Source organism: Hyperolius riggenbachi, chromosome 3 (assembly GCF_040937935.1).
Source record: "Hyperolius riggenbachi isolate aHypRig1 chromosome 3, aHypRig1.pri, whole genome shotgun sequence".
In the NCBI taxonomy this organism is placed as follows: domain Eukaryota; kingdom Metazoa; phylum Chordata; class Amphibia; order Anura; family Hyperoliidae; genus Hyperolius; species Hyperolius riggenbachi.
The window spans coordinates 41541234-41560369 of record NC_090648.1 but is presented as its reverse complement, the minus strand read 5'-3'; the positions used below and the strand labels follow the sequence as shown (position 1 = coordinate 41560369).

The 19136-nt window shown below is 45.4% G+C and overlaps 2 non-coding genes across 2 annotated transcripts; both read left to right on the top strand.

Annotated features, from left to right (window-relative positions):
- Positions 1-3857: 3857 nt before the first annotated feature.
- TRNAS-CGA (transfer RNA serine (anticodon CGA)) lies at positions 3858-3939 on the top strand. The gene has a single exon. It is a non-coding gene; the product is annotated as a tRNA-Ser (tRNA).
- A 1346-nt stretch (positions 3940-5285) lies between these two features.
- Positions 5286-5367, top strand: TRNAS-CGA (transfer RNA serine (anticodon CGA)). The gene has a single exon. It is a non-coding gene; the product is annotated as a tRNA-Ser (tRNA).
- The last annotated feature ends 13769 nt before the right edge of the window (positions 5368-19136 follow it).

Below are 19136 nucleotides of genomic sequence, written 5' to 3'. Positions count from 1 at the left end.
AAGACGGGAGGAGTCAGACTGACAGTAGGAAGGAAAGTCCGAGAGTGACACTCAGGAAGAAGTGTCACTAACAGGACTGGGAACCGCCTCCAATCGTGAGGTCGGTTCTCGAGGTCAGACAAGCCAGGTCGTACACACACGGACAGATAAAGTACAAATACAGTAGGCAAAGGCGGAGTCAAAGTACAGGCAGGGTTCGGCAACGGGGTATCAGATATATCGGGGTACAAAATCAGGAGGCAGAAACAGAGTCTTGGAACGAGCCGAGGTTCGGCAACAGAGTATCAGAAATATCGAGGTACAAGGTCAGAGTTCAGGAGGATAGTCGAGGCAGGCAAAAGTCATAACATATAATCACAATCAAACTAGTACTTTAGCTATCAAATATCTAGCTAAGTGTAGAATTACAGCTCCAGCTGGTCCCGGCACACTTCAGGATCTGACTACGGATCTGGGTGCTCCCACATATGTGATCGCACGCCAGACAAAGAGCAAGTGAACAACCAGCAGTATATATACTCTAGGACCTTTCCAGGACCTCCCTAATTGCTGGTCCAATGAGAGCAGTGGAATTTGTCAGCTGACCCAGCTGGTCAGCCGACACCCTTCTAACTGCTATTTAAACTCTGCCTTTCTGCTCGCGCGCGTGTAAGTCTGAATCTTGGTGGACTATCAGTCCTAGCCACACCAGTACTGTCATGCAATGTATCTAGTGCGGGGGCCGCCTCTGATGCGGATTCCGCCGTTCCCAATGCGGATTCCGCCGCACTGCCTATGCGGCATGCAGCGTTTTTTCTGCGTTGTGACGCCATGCTGGACGCGGAAACAGCCGCCTCACCTTGAGAGACGGCGGCATTTCCGCGTTTCCTTACAGCGGATCTTTAAAAGAAACTGAGTCATCCATTGGTAGGGTAATATGTTTGATTAGGTCAGATAATGAAGAGTCTACTAAAGGACATTTATTTAATGGCTTGGCTTCTTTTTCAGGAATTGGATACTTTTTTGACAACTTATTGTTGAAACTTTGTTTCTTTTCCGTGTTCTCCCATTCCTCCAGCATTAAAGCTTTTATTTCCGTCATAAAAGGAAAAGAAGGGCCTATCTTCTGTAAATGAGGATAGTATTTTCCTACTTGAGATGAGGACTCCTCTACCTCTTCCCAGAGGATTGCGTCTTTGACTGATGCAATGTAAGCTGGAATCATGGCGAAATCGAAATTTCCTCTGGGATCTGATTCTTCTTCTTCTTGATCTTCAGGTTGGTTTGACGCCGACTCCACATCTCTTTCTGGAATAATTGAAGCAAACTCCTCTTTGACCACTTTACAAATTAATTCCAACGCTTCTGAAGACTCATCGTTCCTACGTCCCACAGCGTTTAACAGGCAAGTATTACATAACTTTTTCCCAGGCAGAGAAGGAGAGTCACACGCCCAACAGACAGGATCTTTAGGTCTTTGTGGAGATCTTGATCTTCGCCTGGATCTGCTTCTAGAGCGTGAACGTCGATAATAGTATTCATCCTTGTAATATCGTTCCCTAGGAGGCGACCCTCTTGGAGGATAATCCTTATATGAAGTAGCTTCCTTTTGAGATGACTTCCCGTCTTTCTTCTTGGACTTGTGTTTCTTTGCTTTTTCCTTGGAGCGGGCTCTGTCAGGGCTTAAGAACAGAATACCCGTAAGAAATAGGTCAAAGGACCCTCCTTTTTTTTTTTTTTTTTTTTTTTTTGCTTGTAAGAAAAAAATTACCTCTGGGTTCTTGCCTGTTCATTTTTGAGCTCCTCCATTGTAGTATAACAACTGGAAATAAAAAAAAAAATAACAAGACTATAGTATACTGATTTAGATATCTGTGCCTAAACATTTACTTTATACGTATATACAGAATATACACCTCCAAAATACACCTATATATACATATCCATATATATATATATATATATATATATATATATATATATATATATATATATATATATATATATATATATATATATATATATATATATAACCTACACTAATATATATATACACATATATATACACAACCTAGGTACACACATATGTATATATATGTATTAAATTTATATTAGGAACTTCCGTGTCAGTACAATCCTTTTATACACCTGGCAACACATAGTGAGGAAAAAAGGATGCGAAGTATAGCAGTCTGACACCTACCCTTGACTGTAACAGGATATGTTCACTGAGAGCGAGCGCTCATACGTCCGGATGGTCACAGGAACCACCCGGACTGAAAATAACGTTGTCTAAAATAGAGGCTTAACGCCCCTGCACGCTGAGCGTGTCCTACACCGCAGCGTGCCCACAAACAAGATGGCGGAACACCTACACTGAAGGGCATCCCGGAAGTACGCGTCACTTCCTCCGCATGACGCGGAAGTTTAGAATAAATATGTTGCAGAAGTGCGCGTGCGCGCCTAAGGATGCCACTGCTGGGAAACTCCTCCAGCCTCACAGACATCCCGATCTACTGCTTGCAAAGTAAGTCCTCCGAAAGATTGTAGCTCCATGGAAGTGCTAAGGTCTTTTTTAAAAACCAATTTAAGCCTTCTGATCCGGAAAACAGGCAAGCCGGAATACTGATAGCAGACTTTTAGTCCGCAAACACAGTATCTTCCCGTGGGAAAGGGATAAACCCACAGCGATAAAAACAAAAATTAGAACCCATACAGCTATATAGAAACCTGTCCTGAGGGAGGACAGGAAAAAAAAAAGACTAAAGGGTGACGCACTGTTAGACAGCTATATAGTTAATCTGTCCTATGGGGTTAGGGGCGGGACCTACCCAATTAGTATGCTGCCATGAAGGCACCTGGAAATTGGGGGTTTGAAAGTGCGTCACTAAGAAATGGCTGAAGGTCGATTTGATTTCCCCAGTTCTTAACTCTGTATAATTTAAAACAAGCCAGAATTTGGATCATCTCATTGACCATCATTAGATGTGAGTACATTTAAAAATATGCTATACTTCCTAGACCACACCTGGAATTTCCTGAGGTCTAAACCGAGACTTTGCAAATAGCTGTCCAGATCTCTGCAGACAAGTACAAACCCTGCTCAAGACAATTTTGGAATTTCACGCACAATCGAAAATTTGCATAAGGTCTAAAAAGGAAATTGAACCGTGGCTTCTTTCGTATTCCACTCTTGTGAGATATCGGTCTTGGAAAAAACAGGCTAGTTCAGGAGCTAGCTACGTATATTGCAAATAATTGAGAGAAGAGGATCTGGAGGCATACTTGTGTGTTTACTATGTGACAAGCTATTCAAATTGCTCATCACTGAGGAATTAGTAAATAGAAATTGCCGATAAGGGTAAGGACAATTCTTCTAGATCGTGTCCAGTTGCTGTTAGGTACACCTTGATTTGGGTCAATAAACACATTCAAAGGAATACTGATCATGTTATGCCTCTACCTAGCAAGACTTTGTAGACTTATTTGGAAGTTGTTTGCAGCTATGCTGAAACTTTTCATACCTGGTTTGAAGAAACTGACTTCTCCACACTGCAGAAACGCAAACAGTCACAGGAATATTCATTATTTTATGCCTATAACTGGCAATATTGTATTGATGTGTTTGGAGTCGTTTTTTGTTGCAGTAATTCTAAAAACCTTCATACTAAGTTTGAGGAAACTGGTGTCTCCCCATGACTTGAACCACCACAAGTCTCAGCAGAGTTTCATTTTTATTTGCGGCAATGCTGAAAACTGTCACACCTGGTTTAAGGAAACAGCTTTTTCCAGAGTACCTGAAGCCACCTTAGGCCTAGCAAAATGTTTCTGGAAGTGACAAAGTATTTTTAAAGTGTAATTTGTACAGCAGCAAGCAAGCTGTGATGGCCGAGTGGTTAAGGCGTTGGACTCGAAATCCAATGGGATATTCCCGCGCAGGTTCAAATCCTGCTCACAGCGCTCTGGGTATTTTAATAGCAATCAGACCAAAGCATTTGCATTTCACTACAATAGATTAACTAAGTAAAGCTTTGGCACCAACCAGAGACACTAAATAAGTGTTGTACTGGTTGCAGGTAAATGAAGGGAAAAATATACAGTATTTCACCACACATGGGATTAGGGATGAGTTCTAAAGTGGTACTTTGCAATAGGTTGGTGTATTTGACAGCTCAGAACCATACCATTGTAATGGGAAGATTACATTTGGGTATTGACAATCTACAATGACACTGCATTTGACTTGTAGTTACCAGTGGTGAGTAGAAATAGTCAATGACATGTTCAAAAAATTGGGGGTTTGAAAGTGCGTCACTAAGAAATGGCTGAAGGTCGATTTGATTTCCCCAGTTCTTAACTCTGTACAATTTAAAACAAGCCAGAATTTGGATCATCTCATTGACCATCATTAGATGTGAGTACATTTAAAAATATGCTATACTTCCTAGACCACACCTGGAATTTCCTGAGGTCTAAACCGAGACTTTGCAAATAGCTGTCCAGATCTCTGCAGACAAGTACAAACCCTGCTCAAGACAATTTTGTAATTTCACGCACAATCAAAAATTTGCATCAGGTCTAAAAAAGAAATTGAACCGTGGCTTCTTTCGTATTCCACTCTGGTGAGATATCGGTCTTGGAAAAAACAGGCTAGTTCAGGAGCTAGCTACGTATATTGCAAATAATTGAGAGAAGAGGATCTGGAGGCATACTTGTGTGTTTACTATGTGACAAGCTATTCAAATTGCTCATCACTGAGGAATTAGTAAATAGAAATTGCCGATAAGAGTAAGGACAATTCTTCTAGATCATGTCCAGTTGCTGTTAGGTACTCCTTGATTTGGGTCAATAAACACATTCAAAGGAATACTGATCATGTTATGCCTCTACCTAGCAAGACTTTGTAGACTTATTTGGAAGTTGTTTGCAGCTATGCTGAAACTTTTCATACCTGGTTTGAAGAAACTGACTTCTCCACACTGCAGAAACGCAAACAGTCACAGGAATATTCATCATTTTATGCCTATAACTGGCAATATTGTATTGATGTGTTTGGAGTCGTTTTTTGTTGCAGTAATTCTAAAAACCTTCATACTAAGTTTGAGGAAACTGGTGTCTCCCCATGACTTGAACCACCACAAGTCTCAGCAGAGTTTCATTTTTATTTGCGGCAATGCTGAAAACTGTCACACCTGGTTTCAAGGAAACGGCTGTTTCCAGAGTACCTGAAGCCACCTTAGGCCTAGCAAAATGTTTCTGGAAGTGACAAAGTATTTTTAAAGTGTAATTTGTACAGCAGAAAGCAAGCTGTGATGGCCGAGTGGTTAAGGCGTTGGACTCGAAATCCAATGGGATATTCCCGCGCAGGTTCAAATCCTGCTCACAGCGCTTGGGGTATTTTAACCACTTGAGGACCATAGTCTTTCTACCCCTTAAGGACCAGAACCTTTTTCTCCATTCAGACCACTGCAGCTTTCACGGTTTTTTGCTCGGTCATACAACCTACCACCTAAATGAATTTTACCTCCTTTTCTTCTCACTAATACAGCTTTCTTTGGGTGCTATTTGATTGCTGCTGCGAGGTTTAGTTTTTATTATATTCATCAAAAAAGACTTGAATTTTGTCAAAAAAATGACTTTTTTAACTTTCTGTGCTGACATTTTTCAAATAAAGTAAAATGTCCTATACATTTGAGCACGAAAGTTATTCTGCTACATGTCTTTGATAAAAAAAAAAAAACATTCAGTGTATATTTATTGGATTGGGTAAAAGTTATAGCGTTTACAAACTATGGTGCCAAAAGTGAATTTTCCCATTTACAAGCATCTCTGACTTTTCTGCCCACCTGTCATGTTTCATGAGGTGCTAAAATTCCGGGATAGTATAAATACCCCCCAAATGACCCCATTTTGGAAAGAAGACATCCCAAAGTATTCATTGAGAGGCATGGTGAGTTCATAGAAGATTTTATTTTTTGTCACAAGTTAGCGGAAATGACACTTTGTGACAAAAAAAAAAAGTTTCCATTTCTTCTAACTTGCGACCAAAAAAAAATGAAATCTGCCACGGACTCACTATGCTCCTCTCTGAATACCTTGAAGGGTCTACTTTCCAAAATGGGGTCATTTGTGGGGTGTGTTTACCGTCCTGGCATTTTGGGGGGTGCTAAATTGTAAGCACCCCTGTAAAGCCTAATGGTGCTCATTGGACTTTGGGCCCCTTAGCGCAGTTAGGCTGCAAAAAAGTGCCACACGTGGTATTGCCGTACTCAGGAGAAGTAGTATAATGTGTTTTGGGGTGTATTTTTACACATACCCATGCTGGGTTGGAGAAATATCTCTGTAAATGACAATTGTTTGATTTTTTTTACACACAATTGTCCATTTACAGAGATATTTCTCCAACTCAGCATGGGTATGTGTAAAAATACACCCCGAAACACATTATACTACTTCTAACTTGTGACAAAAAATAAAATCTTCTATGAACTCACCATACACCTAACGGAATACCTTGGGGTGTCTTCTTTCTAAAATGGGGTCATTTGTGGGGTTCCTATACTGCCCTGGCATTTTAGGGGCCCTAAACTGTGAGGAGTAGTCTTAAAAACAAATGTCTCAAAATGACCCTTGAAATCCTAAAGGTACTCATTGGACTTTGGGCCCCTTAGCACACTTACGGTGCAAAAAAGTGCCACACATGTGGTACCGCCGTACTCAGGAGAAGTAGTATAATGTGTTTTGGGGTGTATTTTTAGATATACCCATGCTGGGTGGGAGAAATATCTCTGTAAATGACAATGGTTTGTTTTGTTTTACACACAATTGTCCATTTACAGAGAGATTTCTCCCACTCAGCATGGGTATGTGTAAAAATACACCCCAAAACACATTATGCTACTTCTCCTGAGTACGGCAATACCACATGTGTGGCACTTTTTTTGCAGCCTAGGTGCGTTAAGGGGCCCAACGTCCTATTCACAGGTCATTTTGAGGCATTTGTTTTCTAGACTACTCCTCACTAGAGATGGGCCGAATGGTTCGCCTGCGAACGGTTCCAGGCGAACTTTTGCGGAAGTTCGATTCACCCCATAATGCTGTATTGAGCAAAATTTTTACCCTCCATTTCACTGTCAGCAGACATGTTATTGTCAAACATACTGCTTTCAGTGCTAGAGAACCCGCACACCCTCCCTTCAAGCTAGGTCTTTTATACCATTTGACTCAGTTGTCTGCCTACACTAATTAGTTATGGGACAGCTGCTACACTCTCTGCTAGGGAGATTTTAATTGGCCTCCTCCCTCCGGTAGGAGGGAGGAGGGTCTCTTCTGCCAGGGAATTATACTATTTTAAAAACCAGTATACATCATACCATAGCTGGGAATACATACATGAGTATACATCATACCATAGCTGGGGATACATACATGAGTATACATCATACCATAGCTGGGAATCGAACCCAGAGCTCACTGTGTGGTGGACACATCACCCTAAGCACTGTACCACTACAGAAGTAAGTGAAGCTAGCCTAAAATTTAACATTTATGCTCAATGCAATAGAACCATTAGGTTGCTTAAAGGAGAACTGTAGTGAGAGGTATATGGAGGCTGCCATATTGATTTCCTTTTAAGCTATACCAGTTGCCTGGCAGCCCTGCTGATCTATTTGGCTGCAGTAATAATAATAATCCAAACATTTGTATAGTGCTTTTCTCCTGTCAGACTCAAAGCACTCAAGAGCTGCAAGCCACAGGGACGCGCTCAAGAGGCCACCCTGCAGTGTGAGGGAGTCTTGCCTTGAACTCCTTACTGAATAGGTACTTGACCTAGCCAGGATTCAAACCCTGGTCTCCCATGTCAAAGGCAGAGCCCTTAACCAGTACACTATCCAGCCACTGTAGTGTGAATCACACCAGAAACAAGCATGCAGCTAATCTTGTCAGATCTTACAAAAATGTCAAACACCAGATCTGCTGCATGCTTGTTCAGGGTCTAGGGCTAAAAGTATTGGAGGCAGAGGATCTGCAGGATAGCCAGGTAACTGGTATTGCTTAAAAGGAAATCAATATGGTAGCCTCCATATACCTTTCACTACAGTTCTCCTTTAAAGGGAACCTTAACTGAGAATGATATGGATGTTTCCTGTAAACAATACCAGTTGCCTGGCAGTCCAGCTGATCTTTGTGACTGCAATAGTGGCTGAATCACACCCTGAAACAAGCATGCAGCTAATCCAGTCTGACTTCAGTCAGAGCACCTGATCTGCATGCTTGTTCAGGGGCTGTGGCTAAAAGTATTAGAGACACAGGATCAGCAGGCGATTCAGGCAACTGGTATTATTTTAAAAGGAAAGTCCATATCCTTCTCCGTTTAGGTTCCCTTTAAGGATTTGTAGCATAAAAGCCAACTCATATTGGCTGGGATTTGAACCTGGGTCTCACTGTATGGTGGACATGCACACTAACCACTATACCAACTGAAGCTGGCCTGAAATTGCTGGCCTGAAATTGCTGGCCTGAAATTGCTGGCCTAAAATTTACTATTTATGCTCAATACAAGAGAAAAAGTAGACAAGACAAATAACACAAAAGAGAAGGCCATGTCTGGCTTAATATTTGTAAGCAGTGGCTGCATGGTGTAATGGATAAGGGCACTGCCTCTGACAAAGGAGACCAGAGTTCAAATCTCAGCTCTGTCTGTTCAGGAAGCCAGCACCTATTCAGTAGGTGACCTTAGGCAAGTCTTCCTAACACTGCTACTGCCTATTAGTGTTGGGCGAACACCTAGATGTTCGGATTCGTCGAACATCGCCGCGATGTTCGGGTGTTCGACCCGAACTCCGAACATAATGGAAGTCAATGGGGATCCGAACCTTCGTGCTTTGTAAAGCTTCCTTACATGCTACATACCCCAAATTTGCAGGGGGTAACATGCTTTTTGTCGGCATGCAGTCATAAATGTAATACATATAAGAGGTTCCAGGAAAAGGGACTGGTAACGCTAACCCAGCAGCAGCACACGTGATGGAACAGGAGGAGGGTGGCGCAGGAGGAGAAGGCCACGCTTTGAGACACAACAACCCAGGCCTTGCATGAGGACAAGAAGCGTGCGGATAGCAATTTGCGTTTTGTCGCCATGCAGTCATAAATTTAATACAGATGAGAGGTTCAATAAACAGGGACCGGAAACGCTAACCCATCACAGATGTTCATTGTTCATGTTACTTGGTTGGGGTCCGGGAGTGTTGCGTAGTCGTTTCCAATCCAGGATTGATTCATTTTAATTTGAGTCAGACGGTCTGCATTTTCTGTGGAGAGGCGGATACGCCGATCTGTGACGATGCCTCCGGCAGCACTAAAACAGCGTTCCGACATAACGCTGGCTGCCGGGCAAGCCAGCACCTCTATTGCGTACATTGCCAGTTTGTGCCAGGTGTCTAGCTTCGATACCCAATAGTTGAAGGGTGCAGATGGATTGTTCAACACAGCTATGCCATCTGACATGTAGTCCTTGACCATCTTCTCCAGGCGATCGGTGTTGGAGGTGGATCTGCACGCTTGCTGTTCTGTGTGCTGCTGCATGGGTGTCAGAAAATTTTCCCACTCCAAGGACACTGCCGATACCATTCCCTTTTGGGCACTAGCTGCGACTTGTGTTGTTTGCTGCCCTCCTGGTCGTCCTGGGTTTGCGGAAGTCACTCTGTCGGCGAACAACTGGCTAGAGGAGGGGGAGGATGTCAATCTCCTCTTTAAAGTCTCCACAAGGGCCTGCTGGTATTCTTCCATTTTGACCTGTCGGACTCTTTCTTCAAGCAGTTTTGGAACATTGTGTTTGTACCGTGGATCCAGAAGGGTATAAACCCAGTAATTGGTGTTGTCCAGAATGTGCACAATGCGTGGGTCGCGTTCAATGCAGACCTAGGCCGAAGAGGTCATAGCCTAGGGTCACAAATCCTGTTTATTTGGGCTATTTCAATGGCAGTGATGGTGACGTACATAAATCTCAGCTATGGCCGTTAGCAACGTCTGAATTTCACGAAATGTCTCATGCAGGTAGAAGACATATTGTTAGACTTGGATTCCTAAGATGGGGTCCCTACATCTCTGCAAACCAGAGTTACAGGGGTCCAAAATTGGTAAAATCCGCCATAGGCTTTCATTGGGCCTCCTATTTACAGTTCCAAAATCTCACATCTTTTCAAAGGGCAATCGATCAGCAGTGGCAAATTTTCTAGCATTGTCGGGACCCTTAGGGGGAACATGACTGGTGAGTTTCGGGCCCCTAGGCCAAAGAGGTCATAGCCTAGGGTCACAAAAACCTGTTTATTTGGGCTATTTCAATGGTAGTGATGGTGACGTACATAAATCTCAGCTATGGCCGTTAGCAACGTCTGAATTTCACAAAATGTCTCATGCAGGTAGAAGACATATTGTTAGACTTGGATTCCAAAGATGGGGTCCCTACATCTCTGCAAACCAGAGTTACAGGGGTCCAAAATTGGTAAAATCCCCCATAGACTTTCATTGCCTCCCTATTTCACTTTCCAAAATCTCACATCTTTTCAAAGGGCAATGGCTCAGCAGTACCAAATTTTCTAGCATTGTAGGGACCCTTAGGGGGAACATGACTGGTGAGTTTCGGGCCCCTAGGCCAAAGAGGTCATAGCCTAGGGTCACAAAAACCTGTTTATTTGGGCTATTTTAATGGTAGTGATGGTGACGTACATAAATCTCAGCTATGGCCGTTAGCAACGTCTGAATTTCACGAAATGTCTCATGCAGGTAGAAGACATATTGTTAGACTTGGATTCCAAAGATGGGGTCCCTACATCTCTGCAAACCAGAGTTACAGGGGTCCAAAATTGGTAAAATCCCCCATAGACTTTCATTGCCTCCCTATTTCACTTTCCAAAATCTCACATCTTTTCAAAGGGCAATGGCTCAGCAGTACCAAATTTTCTAGCATTGTAGGGACCCTTAGGGGGAACATGACTGGTGAGTTTCGGGCCCCTAGGCCAAAGAGGTCATAGCCTAGGGTCACAAAAACCTGTTTATTTGGGCTATTTCAATGGTAGTGATGGTGACGTACATAAATCTCAGCTATGGCCGTTAGCAACGTCTGAATTTCACAAAATGTCTCATGCAGGTAGAAGACATATTGTTAGACTTGGATTCCAAAGATGGGGTCCCTACATCTCTGCAAACCAGAGTTACAGGTGTCCAAAATTGGTAAAATCCCCCATAGACTTTCATTGCCTCCCTATTTCACTTTCCAAAATCTCACATCTTTTCAAAGGGCAATGGCTCAGCAGTACCAAATTTTCTAGCATTGTAGGGACCCTTAGGGGGAACATGACTGGTGAGTTTCGGGCCCCTAGGCCAAAGAGGTCATAGCCTAGGGTCACAAAAACCTGTTTATTTGGGCTATTTCAATGGTAGTGATGGTGACGTACATAAATCTCAGCTATGGCCGTTAGCAACGTCTGAATTTCACGAAATGTCTCATGCAGGTAGAAGACATATTGTTAGACTTGGATTCCAAAGATGGGGTCCCTACATCTCTGCAAACTAGAGTTACAGGGGTCCAAAATTGGTAAAATCCCCCATAGACTTTCATTGCCTCCCTATTTCACTTTCCAAAATCTCACATCTTTTCAAAGGGCAATGGCTCAGCAGTACCAAATTTTCTAGCATTGTAGGGACCCTTAGGGGGAACATGACTGGTGAGTTTTGGGCCCCTAGGCCAAAGAGGTCATAGCCTAGGGTCACAAAAACCTGTTTATTTGGGCTATTTCAATGGTAGTGATGGTGACGTACATAAATCTCAGCTATGGCCGTTAGCAACGTCTGAATTTCACGAAATGTCTCATGCAGGTAGAAGACATATTGTTAGACTTGGATTCCAAAGATGGGGTCCCTACATCTCTGCAAACCAGAGTTACAGGGGTCCAAAATTGGTAAAATCCCCCATAGACTTTCATTGCCTCCCTATTTCACTTTCCAAAATCTCACATCTTTTCAAAGGGCAATGGCTCAGCAGTACCAAATTTTCTAGCATTGTAGGGACCCTTAGGGGGAACATGACTGGTGAGTTTTGGGCCCCTAGGCCAAAGAGGTTATAGCCTAGGGTCACAAAAACCTGTTTATTTGGGTTATTTCAATGGTAGTGATGGTGACGTACATAAATCTCAGCTATGGCCGTTAGCAACGTCTGAATTTTCACGAAATGTCTCATGCAGGTAGAAGACATATTGTTAGACTTGGATTCCAAAGATGGGGTCCCTACATCTCTGCAAACCAGAGTTACAGGGGTTCAAAATTGGTAAAATCCCCCATAGACTTTCATTGCCTCCCTATTTCACTTTCCTAAATCTCACATCTTTTCAAAGGGCAATGGTTCAGCAGTACCAAATTTTCTAGCATTGTAGGGACCCTTAGGGGGAACATGACTGGTGAGTTTCGGGCCCCTAGGCCAAAGAGGTCATAGCCTAGGGTCACAAAAACCTGTTTATTTGGGCTATTTCAATGGTAGTGATGGTGACGTACATAAATCTCAGCTATGGCCGTTAGCAACGTCTGAATTTCACTAAATGTCTCATGCAGGTAGAAGACATATTGTTAGACTTGGATTCCAAAGATGGGGTCCCTACATCTCTGCAAACTAGAGTTACAGGGGTCCAAAATTGGTAAAATCCCCCATAGACTTTCATTGCCTCCCTATTTCACTTTCCAAAATCTCACATCTTTTCAAAGGGCAATGGCTCAGCAGTACCAAATTTTCTAGCATTGTAGGGACCCTTAGGGGGAACATGACTGGTGAGTTTCGGGCCCCTGGGCCAAAGAGGTCATAGCCTAGGGTCACAAAAACCTGTTTATTTGGGCTATTTCAATGGTAGTGATGGTGACGTACATAAATCTCAGCTATGGCCGTTAGCAACGTCTGAATTTCACGAAATGTCTCATGCAGGTAGAAGACATATTGTTAGACTTGGATTCCAAAGATGGGGTCCCTACATCTCTGCACCCTACATCTCTGCAAACCAGAGTTACAGGGGTCCAAAATTGGTAAAATCCCCCATAGACTTTCATTGCCTCCCTATTTCACTTTCCAAAATCTCACATCTTTTCAAAGGGCAATGGCTCAGCAGTACCAAATTTTCTAGCATTGTAGGGACCCTTAGGGGGAACATGACTGGTGAGTTTCGGGCCCCTAGGCCAAAGAGGTCATAGCCTAGGGTCACAAAAACCTGTTTATTTGGGCTATTTCAATAGTAGTGATGGTGACGTACATAAATCTCAGCTATGGCCGTTAGCAACGTCTGAATTTCACGAAATGTCTCATGCAGGTAGAAGACATATTGTTAGACTTGGATTCCAAAGATGGGGTCCCTACATCTCTGCAAACCAGTTACAGGGGTCCAAAATTGGTAAGGTTCCCTTTAAAGGAGAACTGTAGTGAAAGGTATATGGAGGCTACCATATTGATTTCCTTTTAAGCAATACCAGTTACCTTGCTATCCTGCAGATCCTCTGCCTCCAATACTTTTAGCCCTAGACCCTGAACAAGCATGCAGCAGATCTGGTGTTTGACATTTTTGTAAGATCTGACAAGATTAGCTGCATGCTTGTTTCTGGTGTGATTCACACTACAGTGGCTGGATAGTGTACTGGTTAAGGGCTCTGCCTTTGACATGGGAGACCAGGGTTTGAATCCTGGCTAGGTCAAGTACCTATTCAGTAAGGAGTTCAAGGCAAGATTCCCTAACACTGCAGGGTGGCCTCTTGAGTGCGTCCCTGTGGCTTGCAGCTCTTGAGCGCTTTGAGTCCAACAGGAGAAAAGCACTATACAAATGTTTGGATTATTATTATTACTGCAGCCAAATAGATCAGCAGGGCTGCCAGGCAACTGGTATAGCTTAAAAGGAAATCAATATGGCAGCCTCCATATACCTCTCACTACAGTTCTCCTTTAAGCAACCTAATGGTTCTATTGCATTGAGCATAAATGTTAAATTTTAGGCTAGCTTCACTTACTTCTGTAGTGGTACAGTGCTTAGGGTGACGTGCCCACCACACAGTGAGATCTGGGTTTGATTCCCAGCTATGGTATGATGTATACTCATGTATGTATTCCCAGCTATGGTATGATGTACCAGCTATGGTATGATGTATACTGGTTTTTAAAATAGTATAATTCCCTGGCAGAAGAGACTCTCCTCCCTCTGGTAGGAGGGAGGAGGGAATAGGTAGAAGGGTAGAAGGGAGGAGGGTGGAGGGAAATTAAAATTTCCCTAGCAGAGTGTGTAGCAGCTGTCCCATAACTAATTAGTGTAGGTAGGCAAATGGTATAATGGACCTTGCTTGGAAGAGGGAGGGTGGGTCCTCTAGCAGTGATGTGTATTTCACTGAATTAGGTGGGGCTCCAGGTATTAGAGCTTTTGAAACATGTTTTCTATCATTTTTCCAGTTGATAGAATTTTTTAAAACTTTGAAAGTTCGCCTCCCCATTGAAGTGTATTGCGGTTCGCGAACTTTTTCGCGAACCGAACCTTTTGCGGAAGTTCGCGAACAGGGTTCGCGAACCTAAAATCGGAGGTTCGGCCTATCTCTACTCCTCACGGTTTAGGGCCCTTAAAATGCCAGGGCAGTATAGGAACCCCACAAGTGACCCCATTTTAGAAAGAAGACACCCCAAGGTATTCCGTTAGGTGTATGGCGAGTTCATAGAAATTTTATTTTTTGTCACAAGTTAGTGAAAAATGACACTTTGTGAAAAAAAAACAATAAAAATCAATTTCCGCTAACTTTTGACAAAAAATAAAATCTGCTATGAACTCATCATACACCTAACAGAATACCTTGGGGTGTCTTTTTTCTAAAATGGGGTCACTTGTGGGGTTCCTATACCGCCCTGGCATTTTACAGACCCAAAACCGTGAGTAGTCTGGAAACCAAATGTCTCAAAATGACTGTTCAGGGGTATAAGCATCAGCAAATTTTGATGACAGGTGGTCTATGAGGGGGCAAATTTTGTGGAACCGGTCATAAGCAGGGTGGCCTTTTAGATGACAGGTTGTATTGGGCCTGATCTGATGGATAGGAGTGCTAGGGGGGTGACAGGAGGTGATTGATGGGTGTCTCAGGGGGTGATTAGAGGGGAAAATAGATGCACTCAATGCACTGGGGAGGTGATCGGAAGGGGGTCTGAGGGGGATCTGAGGGTTTGGCCGAGTGATCAGGAGCCCACACGGGGCAAATTAGGGTCTGATCTGATGGGTAGGTGTGCTAGGGGGTATCAGGTGGTAACAGGAGGTGATTGATGGGTGTCTCAAGGTGTGATTAGAGGGGGGGATAGATGCAAGTAATGCACTGGCGAGGCGATCAGGGCTGGGGTCTGAGGGTGTGGGCGGGTGATTGGGTGCCCTAGGGGCAGATAGGGGTCTAATCTGATGGGTAGCAGTGACAGGTGGTGATTGATGGGTAATTAGTGGGTGTTTAGAGGAGAGAACAGATGCAATGCACTTGGGAGGCGATCTGACTGCGGGTCTGCAGGCGATCGGATGGTGTGGGTGGGTGATCAGATTGCCCGCAAGGGGCAGGTTAGGGGCTGATTGATGGGTGGCAGTAACAGGGGGTGATTGATGGGTGGCAGTGACAGGGGCTGATTGATGGGTGGCAGTGACAGGGGGTGACAGGGGGTGATTGATGGGTGATAGGTGATTGACAGGTGATCAGTGGGTTATTACAGGGAAGAACAGATGTAATTTAATGCACTGGCGAATTGATAGGGGGGGGGGGGGGTCTGAGGGCAATCTGAGCGTGTGGGCAGGTGATTGGGTGCCCGCAAGGGGCAGATTAGGGTCTGATCTGATAGGTAACAGTGACAGATGGTGATAGGGGGTGATTGATAGGTAATTAGTGGGTGTTTAGAGAAGATAACAGATGTAAACAATACATTTGGGAGGTAATCTGACGGCGGGTTTGCAGGCGATCTAATGGTGTGGGTGGGTGATCAGATTGCCCACAAGGGGCAGGTTAGGGGCTGATGGGTGGCAGTGACAGGGGGTGATTGATGGGTGATAGGTGATTGGCAGGTGAGCTAATGGTGTGGGTGGGTGATCAGATTGCCCTCAAGGGGCAGGTTAGGGGCTGATTGATGAGTGGCAGTGACAGGGGGTGACAGGGGGTGATTGATAGGTGATAGGTGATTGGCAGGTGATTGACAGGTGATCAGTGGGTTATTACAGGGAAGAACAGATGTAATAAATGCACTGGTGAATTGATAAGGGGGGGTCTGAGGGCAATCTGAGCGTGTGGGCGGGTGATTGGGTGCCTGCAAGGGGCAGATTAGGGTCTGATCTGATAGGTAACAGTGACAGGTGGTGATAGGGGGTGATAGGGGGTGATTGATGGGTAATTAGTGGGTGTTTAGAGAAGATAACAGATGTAAACAATACATTTGGGAGGTAATTTGATGGCGGGTTTGCGCGCGATCTAATGGTGTGGGTGGGTGATCAGATTGCCCGCAAGGGGCAAGTTAGGGGCTGATTGTTGGGTGGCAGTGACAGTAGGTGATTGATGGGTGATTGATGGGTGATTGACAGGTGATTGACAGGTGATCAGGGGGGATAGATGCATACAGTACACAGAGGGGGGGGGGGCTGGGGGGGGTCTGGGGAGAATCTGAGGGGTGGGGGGTGATCAGGAGGGAGCAGGGGGCAGGGGGGGGGATAAAAAAAATAGCATTGACAGATAGTGACAGGGAGTGATTGATGGGTTATTAGGGGGGTGATTGGGTGCAAACAGTGGTCTGGGGGCTGGGCAGGGGGGGGGGGGTCTGAGGGGTGCTGTGGGCGATCAGGGGGCGGGGGGGCAGATCAGTGTGTTTGGGTGCAGACTAGGGTGGCTGCAGCCTGCCCTGGTGGTCCCTCGGACATAGGGACCACCAGGGCATGAGGCAGCTTGTATAATACACTTTGTATACATTACAAAGTGTATTATACACTTTGTAGTGGCGATCACGGGGTTAACATCCCGCCGGCGCTTCCGTATGGCCGGCGGGATAATGCGGCGGGTGGGCGGAGCCAGTTGCCGGGGGAAGCGCGCGTCATCAATGACGCGATCGCTCCCCCGCATGCGAACAGGATGCAACGCCCTTGGGCGTATTGCGGTCCTTTAGGGATCCACTTTGCCGCCGCCCATCGGCTGTGGGCGGTCGGCAAGTGGTTAATAGCAATCAGACCAAAGCATTTGCATTTCACTACAATAGATTAACTAAGTAAAGCTTTGACACCAACCAGAGACACTAAATAAGTGTTGTTCTGATTGCGGGTAAATGAAGGGAAAAATATACAGTATTTCACCACACATGGGATTAGGGATGAGTTCTAAAGTGGTACTTTGCAATAGGTTGGTGTATTTGACAGCTCAGAACCATACCATTGTAATGGGAAGATTACATTTGGGTATTGACACTCTACAATGACACCGCATTTGACTTGTTGTTACCAGTGGTGAGTAGAAATAGTCAATGACATGTTCAAAAAATTGGGGGTTTGAAAGTGTGGCTGAAGGTCGATTTGATTTCCCCAGTTCTTAACTCTGTACTCTGTACTCTCAGAGCGGGGCGGCTGCTTCCGCATCCAGCATGGCGGCACTGCATGGAGGACCTGCCGCACGCAGCGTGAGCAGCGGTGAACGCGGCGGACGCCAGGGACAGTGCTGGTGTGGCTGAGACTCATAGTCCACCAGCGTTAGTCGTGACGCGCGCGCGCGCGCTGAGGCAGAAGATATGATGGCCAGAGGTGAGTCAGCTGACCAGGTTGGTCAGCTGACTCTGGCTCCACTCCTCATTGGTCCAGCACTTGGGGAGGTGCTGGAGAGATACCTCTGTATATATACTGCTACTCTCAGAGCGGGGCGGCTGCTTCCGCATCAAGCATGGCGGCGTCGCATGGAGGAGCCGCCGCACGCCGCGTGAGTAGCGGTGAAAGCAGAAAAGCCGCCGCGTGCAGTGCGGCGGCTCCCGCGGCGGACGCCAGGGAGAGTGCTGGTGTGGCTGGGACTCATAGTCCACCAGCCTTAAGAGTGACGCGCGCGCGCTGAAGCAGAGCATATATGACAGGCAGAAGTGAGTCAGCTGACCAGGCTGGTCAGCTGACTCTGGCTCTGCTCCCCATTTGTCCAGCACTTAGGGAGGTGCTGGAGAGGGGCTTGTGTATATATACTGCTAGTTGGTCATTTATCTGGTGTCTGGCGTTGCGAACACATAAGTGGGAGCACTCAGACCTGTAGTCAGATCCTTAAAGGGAACCTTAACTGCCGTGGAAAAATAAATTCACTTACCTCGGGGCTTTCCCAAGCCTCCTGCAGCCGTCCTGTGCCCGCGCCGGTCCTTCGGTGCCCTCCGGTCTCCCTCCGCCGCTAAGTTTCGATTTCGGACGACTGCCAGTCGTCCTCGGGCCTCTTCCGCATTCCTCGCCGTAAACTGCAGTAAAGCGCGTCCGCATGACGCGTTTGGCATCATGCGATGACGCGTTTGGCGTCATGCGGACGCGCTTTACTGCAGTTTACGACGAGGAATGCGGAAGAGGCCCGAGGATGACTGGCAGTCGTCCGAAATCGAAACTTAGCGGCGGAGGGAGACCGGAGGGCACCGAAGGACCGGCGCGGGCACCGGACGGCTGCAGGAGGCTTGGGAAAGCCCCCAGGTAAGTGAATTTATTTTTCCACGGCAGTTAAGGTTCCCTTTAAGTGTGCCGGGACCAGCTGGAGCTGTAATCCTACACTTAGCTAGATTCTGTTGATAGCTTAAAGTACTAGTTTGATTGTGATTATCTGTTATGAACCTTTGCCTGCCTGACTATCCTCCTGAACTCTGATCTTGTACCTTGCCTTTCTGATACTCTGTTGCCGAACCCCGGCTCGTCCTTAGACTCTGCTTCTGCCTCCTGATTTTGTACCTCGATATATCTGATACCCTGTTGCCGAACCCTGCCTGTACTTTGACTCCGCCTCCGTCTTCTGAATCTGTACCTTATCTGTCCGTGTGTTTACGACCTGGCTTGTCCGACCTCGAGAACCGACCTTACTATTGAAGGCGGTTCCCTGTCCTGTTAGTGGCACTTCCTCCTGAGTGTCACTTTCAGACAATC